Consider the following 17,719-nt stretch of genomic DNA (forward strand, 5'->3'; position numbering starts at 1 on the left):
TTGTTGTTGCTGTTGATTTCGCTGTTGTCATTGGAAGTTGTTCCTGTTTTGTTGGTGGTCATTCTTTTCTGTGTGCATCAGACCGTTTTACTTTTATTATTATTATTATTTATTATTATTATTATTATTATTATTACTACTACTACTACTACTACTACTAATACTAATACTAATACTACTACTACTATTACTACTAATACTATTATTTCCTTATTCTTTACTTTTATTATTTGTCTTTCTTCAAAACATTTGTAGTGGCGGTTGTTGTTGTTGTGGTAGTAGTAGTAGTAGTAGTAGTAGTAGTAGTAGTAGTAGTAGTAGTAGTTATTGTTGTTGCTGTCGTATTTCTAATCGGAGAGAGACAGAGAAAAGGGGGGATTGTAATAACCGAGTTTATCTTCAAATTCTTTCTTAAGCACTCCCCCCCACCTGCACATACACACATTGTTATAAAAGGAAGCCGAAGAAATGACAAGGTGGACATATCCAATTAATGACCGTCGCAGTCTCATTTCCTGATTGATGTTGTTGTTACTGCTATTGTTTTCACAGTTTTGTAGCCGTTGTTGTTGTTGTTGATATTGTTTTTATTGTTGTTGACCTCCCTGCTACTGCTGCTGCTGCTGCTGCTACTGTTGTTGTCGCCGTCCTCCCCGCTGTTTTTATCATTGTTGTTTTTGTTGGTAGTGGTGGTCATGGCGGTGGTAGTGATGTAATTTTGTCGCAGTTACATATACTGAGAGATATACCTAAAGATAAGGGAAATTGCGTAATGGATGTATGTATGTGTACATGCGTGTGTCTTTGTGTCTGTGTGTGTGTATGTGTGTATTTGCCAGTTTTTATCTGTCTACATATCTATGTGCCTGTATTTGCATACGTCTCGGTAAATATATATATATATGCACATGCCTATGTATGTGCGAGTGTGTTAGTGTGTGTATGGTGTATGTATGTGACACTTTGCATGTGTGTATGTGTGCCGTAAAGAAAACCGAGGGAGAGAGAATAAAAGAGATTAGAGGAAGACAGAGAAAAGGGGAAGGTGGGGAAGAAGAATGAAATTAAGAAAAGAAAGAACGCAAAAGCGAAAAAACAAAAAGGAAAGAAAGAATATATTAATGAATTAATAATAGAATAAAAGAAAGAAATAATGGAAGGAAGAATGAATTAAAGAATCAAAATAAGGAAAAGAAATATTGAAAGAAAAAAAGAGAAAAAGCCACGAAGACAGACAGGCAGACAGATAGATAGATAGATAGATAGATAGATAGATAGATAGATAGATAGATAGACAGACAGACAGACAGACAGACAGACAGACAGAAAGGCAGACAGACAGATAGATAGATAGATAGATAGATAGACAGACAGACAGACAGACAGACAGACAGACAGACAGATAGATAGATAGATAGATAGATAGATAGATAGATAGATAGATAGATAGATAGATAGATAGATAGATAGATAGATAGATAGGAAGAAATCAAAGGAAAAAATGAAAGTAAAAATAGTTGGAAGTGAAAGAGCTGTACTTAACGGCAAAAGTACTTCGAAAGAAATGTAGAAAAGTTGGATCAGTTCTAGGTGGCGCTGGTGTTGTTTTTATTGTTGTTGTTGCTGCTGTTGCTGCTGCCGATGTTATTGTTGTTGTTGATGTTGTTACCGTTGTCCTTCTTTAGTTCCACCTTTTGTGTGAACCCTGGTCGGTGGAACCGACCAATGGTCAAAGGCAAGATATTCCGGCCAACCCTGACCATCGCGTCAATTTTTTGATATCAAGCAACTGACAACTAGATGATTTCAATCCGACCTTCTTTTTTTTTCCTTTAAGACGATGCTAACATATGATTTTTCAGCAAGCTGTGGCTGCCATTTCTAGTAGGTCAGCCGACCACATAGAGGCATCTTCATTGGTTCATATTTATAGTTATCGTTCTTTTTGTTGTTGTTATATTAGTTGCTGTTATTGTTCATCATGTTGTAGTTGTTTTGTGAGGGGCGGGGATATTTGGGGGTTTCTATTGCTTCTTCTCTTGCCTAGACATCTCCTCCCATACCCACTACTCCTCCCCTTCCCCATTACTGCTGCTGCTGGTGCTGCGGTTATTACCTCTTCATATATTCTTTGCTGCTGTTACTGTTGTTGGTACTGCTACTTTCTCCCCGTCTCTCTCTCTCTCTCTCTCTCTCACTCTTTCTCATCCCACCTCTTTTTGTCTCCTCTTCTCTAATCCACATCTCGCATATCCTCTCTTCTTCCCTCCCTTTCTCCTCTCATTCCACCCGAGACCACCCTACCCGACCCTCACCTACCCGAACTCACCCGTCACATCCATTCCCCACCTCCTCCTCCCCCTCCAGCACCTTATCACCCTCCTCATATTCATCCTCATCCTCTCACTCTTATTAAATATCGCCAAATGTAGAATATTAATTCTTAACGGAATTGGTGATGGAATCACTCGTTTCCAAATTCAATATTCCCTTCTCCACAACATCGATATTTATTCATATTCACATCTTTAAACCAGGATGTGTTTTCTCTTTCAGCGTCCTGTTTTGGAGGCTTCTTCTTTCTGTGTTTTTCTTTTTTCCTTTTCTGTAAGCAATCACCCACTTGATGGCGAGGTTATAAAGCTAAAACAAAATATTTAATAACAAAAGTGAAAGGGAAGTTGGTCACCTTCTTTTCTCTCATCCGTTGCTCAGTTCTTTACTCTAAAAATGTTGAAACGAAAAAGGGGAAAGATGTGGCCTCGTCTGTCCCGTCATCCTTTGCACATTTAGTTCCCGTAAAAGAAATATGAAAAAAATACATATAATATCAGAGGGCAAAAGTATGTTGTCTCATCGTTTTTCATCATCCAAAAAAACATTTTCAAAAACATGAGTTGGCCCCGTATCTTTTTCCGTCATCCTTAAAAAGTCATTTGTCCTAAAAGAGATTTAAAGAAAAATAGGAAAGAAGAGGTGGACCCGTTTTTCCCCTGCATCCTTTGCACAATTATTTCCTCTAAAACATATTTGAGAGAAAATAAATAATAAATAAAAGAGGGCAAAAGTATGTTGTCTCGTTTCTTTCTCTTATCAGCCACCAGGAAAACCATTGGCCTTGAAAAAAATTCAAGAAAAAAAAGAAGGAAAGAAGATGCGGTCTTGTTTTTCCTATCTTCCTTTGCTCTATCATTGATACTTTAAACAAATTGCAAGGAATGCATGTAGTTGCCTTACCCTTTAAAGAATGTTTTGAAAATGGGATATGATTTCGTTATTCTCGTCATATTTTTGCACAATATTTTACCCTAAAAGATAAATAAGAACGAGAAAACAAAAGCAATAGGAAGATGGTCTTGTTTTTTGGCCATCCTTAGCGCAAACATTTGCCATGGAAAACAATTTTCTTAGGAATAAGAGAAAAAGAACAGAAGACAAATAGTCTTCTCCTTCTCGTTGTCGTTTGCACAATTATTCATCGTGGAAAATATATTTAAAAAATAAGGAAAAGTGAGAGGCTTTCGCTCTCTCCCTTCATGCTTTGCACCATCATTGTGTTCTCAAGAAAAAACTCAGCCAAAAAACCCAAGTGTAAAATAAGCATTCTTCGTGGAAAATGGCGATTTTGACGTCTATATCTAGCATATAGGCTGTCCACTTTTAGTGTTCAGTCTTCTAAATTTTGTACGTAAAAAAATTTTTAATCTTTTGATTTTTTTAAAATATGCTAAGCCACTGGTTTTAATTGATTAATATCAATTTCTACCCTTATTTAATTATATATATACACACAGGGTGTGTCAATTTTTTGAAGTCATATGTATGAATTTAGAAAAAGACGTTCAGTTCATCAAAGGAAGGCTGTTTTTGTAAAGAAATTGGTGCAGGTAATCCTGAGAATTCTTTTATCACATCTACTCAATTAATCCACCGTCAACATCAGAGACTACTTCAAAATGGAGTATCAGATAATCTTTATCAATTTGGGAAATAATGCTGCTTATAGCAGACCTGAGAGACGGTAAGGTGTTAAGGAGGCGTTTCTTGTTATCTATCTCGACTGTTCCTCATGAATAATACTAGGAAGCCATGTGTCTGGGAGTCATGATCATTGTGATAGGCACACATCTACGTTTAGGTTGTCCAAGCCTTATGAGAAGGTGCAGAGTTTTGTTGCTAGAGGTATAGGATTTCCATTGCTCACTCTATCCATCCACAGCCATAAAGCTTTCTCCAAAAGCGATGTGTAGACAGTAGCATTAACTCTTAAACCCTTTGTAAAAAGTGGTGAGGTATTATATCTCCCTCGTTGCTAACGGCTCCCAGAAAAATCACAGTTACTGAAAACATAGTAAGCATAATATAAGGAATCTCACTTGGGTCTCTGCATAACCATCTGTCGTTCCTTTGGTTTATACTTTGGTTTTGATAGAAGTTTACCTCATCGGAGAAAAGCCTAAACATCCAGCCTCTTGGTGTTTCAACTTGTTTAGTATGTGCTTTGCACGGATCGAACGATTCTTTACTGTCACATCGAACAAAAACTGACTCCTCAGCATCGTATATGACCTGTACCGGAAGTCCTCGTGCACAGCTCTTCGAATGGTGCATTCTAAAACCTTGAGATCTCTTGCAATAAATTTGATTTCCGGGTATTTTAGCTATTATTTCTTGATTGTTTTCGACTACTTTATATGTCGTGATGCTATTAGGACCCTGCGCATGCGTTGAGATCAGCTGCTAATATTGAATCCCCATCTGCAGCCTCCAGCTCCTTTAAAACTTTGACAACGAAGGATCGGGAAAATTTTCAGAAGAGAGCAATCTCTGTATCACTAAACCGCGATTCTGCCTTTTCATTTGTTTATTTAATCTTTTGTTAACCTTTTATTTGAAAAATACTGCAAAAAAAAAACGAGTTAGAATAATGTCAGAGCTCTTGAAAGAGGTGTCATCAAAAAGCTGATATATCCATCATATATATATATATATATATATATATATATATATACAGTAATCTCTCGCCATATCGCGGTTCACTTATCGCGCACTCAGTACTTCGCGGATTTTCCTGGGTAATAAAGGTAAATTTATAATGCGGACTCCTTAGTATTTCGCGGGTTTCTGCAGCCGATAGTTCTTTATATCTTTTTAGATTTTAATTATTTCCGCGGGAAGTTTTGGAACGTAACACATGTGATAGTCGAGTGATTACTATACATATATATTTGTGTGTGTGTGTGTGTGTGTATTCATGTATGAGTGTACAATTTATAGGAAAAATCCAAGGGAATAATTACAAGGTAGCTAAATGATGCTTAAGTGACCCAGGAAACAATGGTCATAATTGTGTGGGATTTGTGTCCGGCGAGACGCGAGACGTATTTAGGAGAAAATAGGAAAAATTCAAAAATGGAGAGAAATGCTTAAGATGTTATTAAATCATTCACGTCTTCATAATGATATCATGATAGAAATAATTTAATAACATTTTGAGTGTTTGTCTCGATTTTCAATTTTTCCTAAATAACTTATTTTGCTATTAGTATTTAGTCACGTGTCACTCATGTTTTATCGTTTAGCATTTATTTTTCTTGTCATTGGACTGCAGCCTAGGTAGGATGCTTCCTTAAAGACTTTAGTCGAACAAATCGACATTAACATTGACAGATAGCAGGTACATGGCATGCAATAAGTGTTCAGAATAAACCAAGCGTCTAAACACGGACATCATATACAGGGATGTAGACTCCCAGCCATTAGAGTTGGTTATTGCCAATGTAGTGATCGATCTGAGGAAGGCTTAATAGAAAAAATATGGACAGGTAGTAGCAAGGTGTCAAATGAATTTATAACATACTGAAGAAAGAACGAATATATATATATATATATATATATATATATATATATCATAGGCGCAGGCCGGTCCAAATGCGTGGAACCAATCAGCCACACGCCTTCAGTGAAGGGTAGAACTTAAGAACTATTTTTGAAATTATTGTCATATCTGTCAGGTACGTTCTTGCTTTGCTTACAGACCTCAGCTTGCGCATACAGCACCTGAAACAATGGCATAACCAAAATAGAAACATAATTAAGTTCCAATTTAAATTAAGACGTTTCAGATCTGAAGACAAAAGACAATACATTTGCGAATCTATGTTATCTTACATTTTGAAAATAATTTTGAATTCTTCATAATAAGAATCAGTCAGTTTCTTAGCAAAGAAAATTTAAGCCCTGTCTGGCTGGAATATAAATATTTAAATAGTAAAAACAGGAGACATTTATATATCCAACTTTACAAAAGTGTTGTATATATTTACCGTTATGCGTTTAGTATTTACTTACAATATATGTGAGAAATTCTCACTCTCATCACCTGAAAACACTGGCTTTTCGAAACCATTACTTAATCATTTAGTAAGAGAGCTAAGTGCACTAACAATTATCGGTAGAATATATCAATATTTAATATAGGTTAACGAAGTTGAAGCAATGTCAGTAAATTTTGGTAAATATTCTGTTTGTTAGAGAATTTGAAAGAAAGATTCTTCACAACCGCATCGAAGGAGCCTCTTTACCTGTAATCAGCTTTGCTTTTTCTGTATACACGCATAATTTTTTTTACTTGTTTCAGTCATTTGACTGCGGCCATGCTGGAGCACCACCTTTAGTCGAATCAAATTGACCCCAGGACTTATTCTTTGTAAGCCTAGTACTTATTCTATCGGTCTCTTAGGCCGAACCGCTAAGTTTATGGGGACCTAAACACACCGACATCGGTTGTCAAGCAATGTTGGGGGAGGAACAAACACAGATATACAACATACACACACACACACACACACACATATATATATATATATATATATATACATATATACGACAGGCTTCTTTCAGTTTCCGTCTACCAAATCCACTCATAAGGCTTTGGTCGGCCCGAGGCTATAGTAGACGACACTTGCCCAAGGTGCCACGCAGTGGGACTGAACCCGGAACCATGTGGTTGGTAAGCAAGCTACTTACCACACATCCATATATATATATAATCCTATCAAAGGGAAATTGAAATTAATTAAAATTTACATTTCCAGTGGCCTAACGTGTAAAAATTTAGTCCAAAAGACTATGTATTAGTCATAAGATACAGTGTACATTTAAACACATAAGGAATCCACTCGTGGGATTCAACACGCTAGAAAGAACAGCTACATTATGGTAAAATATTTTATTTTTCATTTCGTTCCTGGCGAACTTTATCCCTAATTTTGTGGTTATAGAACCTATATGTCTATAAGGACGAAATTAAGTATTTAAATACATGAAATGGCTTTTTTTTTTCTAGAAATTAATCTTTCAAAAATGACTGTGTCTATTCATTTCTCAGATGTCCATTTATATGCTCCATCATTAATACACTAATATATTTAGCTGTGTTATTAATACAGTAACATATAAGCTTTATCATTGATATTATAATATATAATGTTTATCATTACTAAACGAATATATGTTTTATCATTATCATTCTAATATATATTATCATTCTAATATATGTATATATATTATAATATATAATGTTTATCATTAATAAACCATAACAAGCATTATCATAGATTTACTAATATACACGCTTCATCATTAATATACAAATACATATAAACTTTATTATTAATCAACAAATATATAAGCTTTATCATTAATAAACGATCAACACTACATCGTTACATTCTCTCTCTCTCCTTCCCTCTCTCTCTCTCTCTCTCTCTCTCGCTCGTTCTTTCTCTCTATCCACTAACTTACTGGGGCTTGGTTCTTCTTTCAAATTAAAATCAATTGTTGTTATAATTATCGATAAAATAATATGTTCGGTAAGTGAAGTAATTTAATATTTCGATGAATTCTATTGAAATTTAATGATTTTAATATTTCGACGTTTTGAAAATTTTGAAAAAAAATTGCAAAAAAATAACTAACAATAAATTATTGTTCTATTATGATGTCATCTTAATTACATTTTCCTTTGTTTATGCTTTTTTCCAAACAAGAAGGAAAATTGAAAGGAGAACTGAACAGTTTAGTAAATCATTGATTTTTATTGTCTTTTTTAACTGAGTTTTTTTATTATTATAAATATGACGTCAATATCTTCCCATTACCAACAAGACTTCCTTCCCGACATATTGTGTTTTTATAAAACAAAACTGCAGAACGGTATTTTCACTTCCTTGGTTCTACATTGTTTTATCAGACATCAACTCCGGTCTTAGAGATTGCTTCTTGTAATAGAAACTAGCTTTGAAGTGTAACACTGCTGATGTGGTACTCTCTCGTTGCTTCGAGCTAAACGAAATCCACACCTGCCCCCAAACGACCATCAGTCCAAGCTCGCCCGAGTGCAAGGTCAAACCTAACAGACTTCGAATGGCATCTTCTATTTATTCCCGTCGATCTTTTCCCATTCCCGCTGAGTTTTCTTGTTTGGAAAAAAAGTATGAAACAAAGCAAAATGTAATTAAGATGACATCATAATTTTTTTTTTTTTTGCAATTTTTTTTCAAAGTTTTCAAAACGTCGAAATATTAAAATCATTTGTGCGGATGCTAGTGGCTAGAGTTTTGATTTGCTAAACAACCCCGGCAATGAATATTATTATTGTAGTCCTGGTTTCTGCAGGACCAGTTCCACTCTCCTGTCCTCCGAACTTGAGTTGTTCTGGCACAAGTGCAATGAGCCGCCGAGTAGTTATCAAAGTTTAGGAGCTGTGTGAAGTTATCTCCCTTTAGACAAGCAGTCATGAAGCTGAAGAGCCTTCTCTTGCCCAGGTCTGTCCCAGGATATGGGAGTGAGCTTCTTCCGGATGCAGTTCCGTGACCGGGTCCCTGAAAAGTGTTACCACTTTGAGTCAGAATAGACCTGGGAATAATAGTGGCAAAACCATGGAGCCCCGGAATCAGGGTCCCACTATCGGATGCAGTTTGAAGTCATACCCCGAAAGGATGAAAGGCAAAGTAGACCTCGGCGGAATTTGAACTCAGAACGTAGCGGTAGACGAATACCTATTTATTTACTACCCACAAGGGGCTAAACACAGAGAGGACAAACAAGGACAGACAAACGGATTAAGTTGATTACATCGACCCCAGTGCGTAACTGCTACTTATTCAATCAACCCCGAATGGAGGAAAGGCAAAGTCGACCTCGTCGGAATTTGAACTCAGAACGTAGCGACAGACGAAATACGGCAACGCATTTCGCCCGGCGTGCTAACGGTTCTGCCAGCTCGCCGCCATCGCCGCTTTATAATAATAAAGTTATGCAACCGTGTAGTGGACCGCTCGTTGATTCATTCCAAATATCAGCTAAATGTTGTATAATTCACGTGTTTGGCCACTGTTGTGACTTAATGTAGGGAAATCTTCAGGTTACCAATATTAGCTAACCTTTATGTTTCCTTGGAAGCTGTCATATTTTCTAACCTTTAGCAACGTTTACTCTTAAAACTTCGTATAAACACAGGAGAATTGAAAATGGAATGTTTGAAATGCAAATCGTTAGTTTGTGTCATAGAATAAACCTTCTTGTTGGAGGCCATTTATTGGATTTTCGTAAAAACACATCGGTAACACAGTTACACAAACAGAAAGCAAGAGATCTACACATGCAGAACGTGTTCAACACTGTATCTTCAATAATACGACACACTACAACTTAATCATAAACAACATAGGCGCAGGCGTGGCTGTGTGGTAAGAAGCTTGGAACAATAACATCTAACCGTTGTGTAGGCGGCGAGGAGCTGGCAGAGACGTTAGCACGCCGGGCGAAATTGCTTACCGGTATTTCGTCTGCTGCTACGTTCTGAGTTCAAATTCCGCCGAGGTCGACTTTGGCTTTTATTCTTTCGGGGTCGATAAATTAAGTACCAGTTACTCACTGGGGTCGATGTAATCGACTTAGATCCTTTGTCTGCGCTTGTTTGTCCCCTCTATGTTCAACCCCCTGTGGGCAATAAAGAAATAAGTAGCTTGCTTCTCAACCGCATGGTTCTGGGTTCCGTCCCACCGCGTGTATGTGTGTGTGCGTCTGTTTATCTGCCTTTATCGTTCTGTCTTGGTGTTTGTCCCTCACTACCGCTTGACAATCTGTGTTAGTATGATTCCGTTCCCTTAATCTAGCGGTTCGGCAAAACAGCCCAATAGAATAAGCACCAGACTTTAAAATAAAAAAAAAAAGACTGAAATCGATTGAATTGACTAAACAACATTCAAGGCGGTGTCCCAGCATGGCCGCAGCCTAAAGACTGAAGTACAAAAAAGTGTAAAACATGGATAAAAAAGCACCAAGATCACACATTAAAAGATGGATAAATCTACAGTTATATTCTTCTGTTTAACTAATGATCTTATAGTGAAGGCGAGTGGCTTAGTGGTTTGGGGTGTCGCGCTCACAATCTGGCAATCGTGGTTTCGATTCTCAGACCAGCTGTACGTTATGTTCTTGAGCAAAACACTTTATTTCATGTGGCTGCCGACCACCAAACTGTAAATGAGTTGCCCTGCGACAAACTAGCCTAGCGATCAGAGGAGATGTTGGCTTTCTTTCCTAGCCAGCGTGGTGGCGTCATCCGATAGCTAAAACAGTGCGAAGAGCATTGTGACCAGCGATGAATAACAACATCCGATACTCCGACCGATACTGTGATATATATGTGTGTGTGTACATATATATTTATATGAATTTAATTAGAGGAGATGTTAACCTCGTGCAGGGATAGTTGCATACAAGGAAAAACTGGTTCAATACCTAGTATTTTGGAGGAATGAAATTCCCTTAAAACAATAGATATATATTAAGCATACAGCTTGTATCCATTTAAAAGAAGAAAAGAATATGAGATAAGGAAGTTGTAAGAAGAAAAGATAACCAAATATTTTAATAATATATGTATATATATATATATATATATATATATATATATATATATACATACATACATATATATATATATATTCTTTTATTCTTTTACTTGTGTCAGTCGTTAGACTGTGGCCATGCTGGAGCATCGCCTTCAGTCGAGCAAATCAACCCCAGGACTTATTCTTTATAAGCCTAGTACTTATTCGATCAGTCTCTTTTGCCAAACTGCTAAGTTACGGGGACGTAAACACACCAGCATCGGTTGTCAAGCGATGTGTCGAAATGATCCCAGAGCAATGTGAGATGAAGTGACTGATTTTTTCAAGGACACAACGCAACAGCCGCTCCAGGAATTGAAACCACGATCTGCCGATCGAGAGTGCAACACGTTAGCCTCTAGCGCATGCGCCCTGGGTGAACTTGGGTGTATGAATACTTTATCCCCAAAATCTCGCTAGTAGGAGGCGCGTGGCTTAGTGGTTCAGATGTTGGACTCATGATCATAAGATTGAGGTTTCGATTCCTGGACCGAGCGATGCCTCGTCTCCTTGAGCAAAACTCTTCATTTCACTTCAACGCTTCATTGTTCTCAGCTGGCAAAAATGAGTAATCCGGTAACGGACCGGTGCCCGTCAGGCGGAAAACATATACGCCATGAAAACGGGAAGCCGGCCCTTATGAGTCTTTATGACTCGAGAAGGTAACTTTATTGTTTTTTTCTGTTTTAAGACTCTCGCTAGCGTTTCGCCAGACTCATTGTCTTTATGTGAGTCGAGTCACTGGAGAAGTGGTTCATTATTCTCTAAACGTTTCCGTCCGAAGGATCCACAGGTTACTGTTCTTCGCTGTTAGTTAAATAGATAAATAGATTGTAAGAGTGAATCTGTCTCTTTTGCATCCCTGGTTATCTTTCAGCTTGTATCTTTTATCTTTCCCTTGTTTCAATCATTAGACTGCGGCCATACTGGGGCACCGCCTCGAAGAATTGTTTTATTCGAACGAATCGATCACAGTAAATTTTTTAAAGCCTGGTATTTATTCTATTGGTCTCTTTCGCCGCACAGGTTAGGTACGGTGACGTAAACAAACCATCACCTGGTGTCAAACGCAAATACAAACACACACACACACACAAAGGGCTTCTTTCAGCTTCCGTCTACCAAATCCACCACTCACAAAGCTTTGGTCTACTCGAGGTTATTGCAGAAGACATTTGCCCGAGGTGCTATTGAACCCGGAATCATGCGGTCGAGGAGAAAACTTTCAACCACTCCACCACGCCTGCACCTATGTTGTTTGTAATTCCGATGTAGAGAATCTTATTATTATTGAAGTTACAGCGTTTAAAACGTTCAAGATGAGTAAATCTCAGTTTTCTGTTTCTATTATCGCATAACCAACGTGTTTTTGCCAAAACTCGATAAATCACCTCCAGGAAGAAGTTTTATTCGACGACAAACTCGCGAATTTACATTTCAAAAACAATTTTCGTGTCTCATGTGTTTATGGAACATTTTAAGGGTAAACATGGCAAAGGTTAGAAAATGTGACTGCTTTAGGGGAAATATAAACTTTAGCTAATACTGGTGACCCGAAGATTTCTCTACATTAAATTAGATCAATAGCCAAACACATGAGCGATTTCCTTGCTTAATCGATACCGTTTGTTACCACATTTAGCTAGCATTTGGAGTGAATCAACGGGAGAGCCACTGCCCAGTCCAATTGTTTTATTATTGCTAGAATTAGCAGCCAAATCTCTACCTAATCATACCATACATCCTTAGGGACAAAGCTACAATCTATCTCTGTGTGAGTGTGTGTGTGTGTATATATATATATTATATATATATATATATATATATGTATGTATATACAATATATATAGATATATCTGTATATACCAATGATACTGAGGACAGACGGATTGTCTGACAAGAGAGACACCACCACTACACGAAGACGGCGACGAGATGGAACTCTGATTTAGACAACCAGCATTTGTAATTCCATATATGTGTATGTATCTGTATATATATATATATATATAGGTAAGGGGGTAAAGACCCCCTTCGGTCATGAGTGACCATGGGTTTGCACCTAGAGAGTTACCCTCTGAGGCACAAGTCTGGGCAAGGTTGTTTTATGGAAGACCAGTAGTCGCCCATGCATACCGGCCTCCCCTCCCCACGCCACCAGTGTTATCCAAGGGAAAGACAAAGGTCGATACAGCTTGGCACCTGTGACGTCACAACTCATTTCTACAGCTGAGTGAACTGGAGCAACGTGAAATAAAGTGCTTTGCTCAAGAACACAACACGCAGCCCGGTCCGGGATTCGAGCTCACAACCTCACGATCGTAAGCTCGACGCTCTAACCACATATATATATATATATATATTATATATATATATGCATACAAACACATCACATGCATATATACATAAATATATATGTTTATATATATAGCTACATATATGTACATATATACATAACCATGTATATATTTATGTATATAGATATACATACACATACACACATATACATACATGCATATATACATAATCATGTAGATGTGTGTGTGTATGCATACATGTGCAACCAACATTCATTTGTGCGTGCGTATATCTATATATATAAATACATACATGCTTATATATATACACACACAAACTTGTGTAATACAAACACATACACACTGACGCACATATTTGCATCTATTTACCTATGTAAACGACGGTGTATTGTGAACGGCTGTGGGTGCGAGCGAGGTTCTGCGCCCGCGTTTTCTGTGTAGCGTGTATGCATCTTTCATCTGTTCTCTCGAAATCACGTGATAATAAACTTAATTACAACAAGCTCCTCTTCTTTTCTTTTTTGTTTTGTTTTGTTTTCTTCCATAATAAGGATGAAAGTAATGACTGCTGGCAGAAACTTGTTTGAAAAACTAAGACAATAATCCAATATAAAAGAACAAACCTAAGAAGCGAGACAGAAACAATGATGACAAGAACAACAACCACGATTCAGAAAGGCGAAGCAGAAAAACAAATTGAATTTATTTAAAATTTGTAAATCATGAAGAGGTGAACAAGAGCTTAAATGGGTAATTAAGGAAAATTTGGAAAAGAAACTACAACAGCACGGCCGTGTATGAATAGAGATGTGGTTGCACTAATAAATTGTTGAACATCTAATTTAGAAAATAAGAAATAAGATCACTGGCATCAAAACTGTTGACACCTGCAGCGCTCAAGGTGTTGAGATGTGAGGAGACGCAAGGAACTGGGTGCAATAATAATAATAATAATAATAATAATAATAATAATAATAACAATAATAATAATAATAATAATAATAATAATAAATCTTCTGATGTAGTACCAGGCAGTGGCTCTCATGGCTTCCGATCTTAACTGATTGGAAGTGTTATCATGTACATTGTTTTGTCTTGGTATAAAAGGTGGGCTACAGCAAATATTCTGCTCAATACCACAGATTTGCTTGTCAGTTGTTTGACCTTAACCAGTTGACCATGTCCCTTAGTGGCTGACGATATGTGCATCTCTGATCACGAGCAGAAGTAGTGGGGGAGCATCATAGCTATGTGTTGAGAGGGATTCTTTGGGGTTTGGATAATTCACCTTTGGAAACATGGGCGTTTCGTTCAACATCCTTAAACAATCCTTATTCAGGGACCTTTTGAGAGGGATGGGTTACTCGACCAGAAGGAAATTCTAACCGAGCCCCAACTTGCAAGGTCATGTGCTGTTTATCCTGATATGAGATCACTATGTCTCGCACACATGGCACCCTTATCAGACGTGTAATCATGATGGGTATATTGGGCTTCGTATATTTTACCCCAGTGTCACTTTGTTTGCATTCACTGCTCTCTCACTCAATAATAATATTAATGATGATGATGATGATGTGTCTGAAATATGAAGGTACCAAAAGAAAAACTACACACAGGGACAAAAGATGTAATAATATAACTTCGGGAAATGTAGCTAGCTATGGGGGCCAGTACCCAAAGAAATATATGTCCCCAACGTGGTATGTTACTTATTTTTATTCGAAACACTCTCTGTCCCAGATAGATGGGAATTAAAGTGAACTCCTCCCTTTTTAATGGGACACTTGAGTGTTTTTGTGCGAGTGATTTCGATTGGAATATGACCGTAATGTCGCCGAACTTGGCAACGTAGCAGACAATGCTGACTTCCTATCCATGTAGTCTTCAGGCACAGCTCGGTTTGGTCTGATGGTATTTTTTCTAGTATTCTTCTCATGGTCAGACAGCTGTACATGATTGTTCTTTTTCCTTTTTTTTTTCGGTTGCCTCTATCACGTTTTGAAGTACATTTAGCGTGGCCTTTATTTTCTCCACGTCTTATAATAATCTCATCTTCCCTAATAATTTCAAACTTATTTGTAACTTTTGCGAAGGAAAAGTTATTTCTATTTGAACCGTGTCTTTCTTTCTTTGAAATTTTACTGATTTGTATGGTGGTCGTAGTACATAGACTACTGTTAGTCATATTAGCACAATTTAAAGGCGGCGAGCTGGCAGAAACGTTAGCACGCCGGGCGAAATGCGTAGCCGTATTTCGTTTGCCGTTACGTTCTGGGTTCAAATTCCGCCGCGGTCGACTTTGCCTTTCATCCTTTCGGGGTCGATAAATTAAGTACCAGTTACGCACTGGGGTCGATGTAATCAACCTAATCTGTTTGTCTGTCCTTGTGTGTCCCCTCTGTATTTAGCCCCTTGTGGGTAGTAAAAAAATAGGTATTGGCACAATTTGCTGCTGCTAGTTATATTTCGTGCTTCCGTGATCGAATTCTCCTTACACCTGACACTTTCAATGTGGTTGTCGGTGTTGTCATTGGTTTTGCTACTCCACTTCCCCCTACCACTATCATTTACAGCTAGAGTGAGTGGGAGTGAGTGATGGCATATCCTCCCACTTCCCTCTCTATTTGACTCTCTGACAAAGATCACTACGCCATATTAAATTTTGAAAGGAAAACCTTTTTTACAAGTTATTTTTGCCCAGCAAGGCAAAAAACAAAAATAATAATAACACTGTTAATCAGACCAATGTGAAGATAAAATGTAACAATAACAAACTTTTTTAAAGGTGAACAAGGCACATATTTATGGAGCTCCGAAATACACGTCCAGCTCTGGCGACGATGATAATAATAATTACAATAGTAATAATAATAATAATAATAATAATAATAATAATAAGAAGAAGAAGAAGAAGAAGAAGAAGAAGAAGAAGAAGAAGAAGAAGAAGAAGAAGAAGAAGAAGTAGAACAACAACAACAACAACAACAAAACAACAAAAGCAACAATCAAACAACCTCAACAAAATCAAGAAAAACAAGAATTTATTTCTTAGCCACAAGGCCTCCCGCCTACGAATAACACCTGAGGATATGGAGCTGACGAAATGGAAACATTTTTGAAGATGAGGCTCGAATTAAAGACGTTTCCAATCGATGTATTCAAATTTGATATAAATTAATAAAGCACAATAAAGCTATATAAAAAAAAACATCAGTAAATAATTGAAACAAAAAATATAGGTTGGAAAGTGTTGTCGCGTTTGAAGATGAGAAACAAACAAAGGATTTTTTGGTCTTAATTGATATATTTAATCAAGATAATATTTTCCCCATTAACATAATCCCATCTATTCAGTATATTGCTAATCCTCTGTACTTGATATTCTTCAGATATCGAAGCAAAGAAGCACTCAATATCATTTTTAGGCGCTTCATAATTAACGAACTGTTTTCCTTCTAAATAAAGTTGCACTGATCTGAAAAGATGATTACCTCCGCCTCTGAAGAATGCCTCGCAATTTCCGAATGGCAATTAAGAGAGGTTCCACTTGAAAAGGGGAGATAATCAGAATAATCAAAATGTCTCCAAAACTAACATACCGATTTCTTTACTACCCACAAGGGGCTAAACACAGAGGGGACAGACAAGGACAGACAAAGGGATTCTGTCGATTACATCGATCCCAGTGCGTAACTGGTACTTAATTTATCGACCCCGATAAATGTATCTATATGTATATATATATATATATATATATATATATATATATATATATATATATATATATATATATATATATGTATGTATGTATGTATATATGTATATATATATATATATACACATATATATATGTATATATATACATATATATATATGTGTGTATATATATATATATATATAATATATATATATAATATATATATATATATATATATATGTATGTATGTATGTATATATGTATTATATATATATATACACATATATATATGTATATATATACATATATATATATGTGTGTATATATATATATATTATATATATATATATATATACGTGGGCGTGTGTGTATGAAGTGAAAGACGGAGACAGAGAGAGAGAGAGAGAGAGAGAGAGCGACAGAATGAGACAGACAGAAAGAAAGTGGGTGGGGCAAAGAGGTATGTATATCAGAATCAACATTACAATGTGCTACAATTACGATTGTCACCAGTAGGCTTCTTCCGTCTCTGCATACGTAAAGCCTCCACCAATGATACTGAGGACAGACGGATTGTCTGACAAGAGAGACACCACCACTACACGAAGACGGCGACGAGATGGAACTCTGATTTAGACAACCAGCATTTGTAATTCCATATATGTGTATGTATATATATATATATATATATATATATATATATATATATTATATATATATATATATATATATATATATAT

General features: G+C 36.7%; 1 long non-coding RNA gene across 1 annotated transcript in view; it reads right to left on the reverse strand.

Moving 5' to 3' along the window:
* The window catches only part of LOC118761323, a 3,485-nt gene extending 2,513 nt beyond the window's left edge, over positions 1–972 (reverse strand). Inside the window, exons 1-2 of the long non-coding RNA XR_004997292.1 lie at positions 634–972; positions 420–429 (exon numbers count right to left, since the gene is read on the reverse strand). This is a non-coding gene — a long non-coding RNA (uncharacterized LOC118761323). The remainder of the gene's footprint in view (positions 1–419; positions 430–633) is intronic.
* Between the last annotated feature and the right edge of the window lie 16,747 nt (positions 973–17,719).

This window comes from Octopus sinensis, unplaced genomic scaffold (genome assembly GCF_006345805.1).
Source record: "Octopus sinensis unplaced genomic scaffold, ASM634580v1 Contig12206, whole genome shotgun sequence".
Classification (NCBI taxonomy): domain Eukaryota; kingdom Metazoa; phylum Mollusca; class Cephalopoda; order Octopoda; family Octopodidae; genus Octopus; species Octopus sinensis.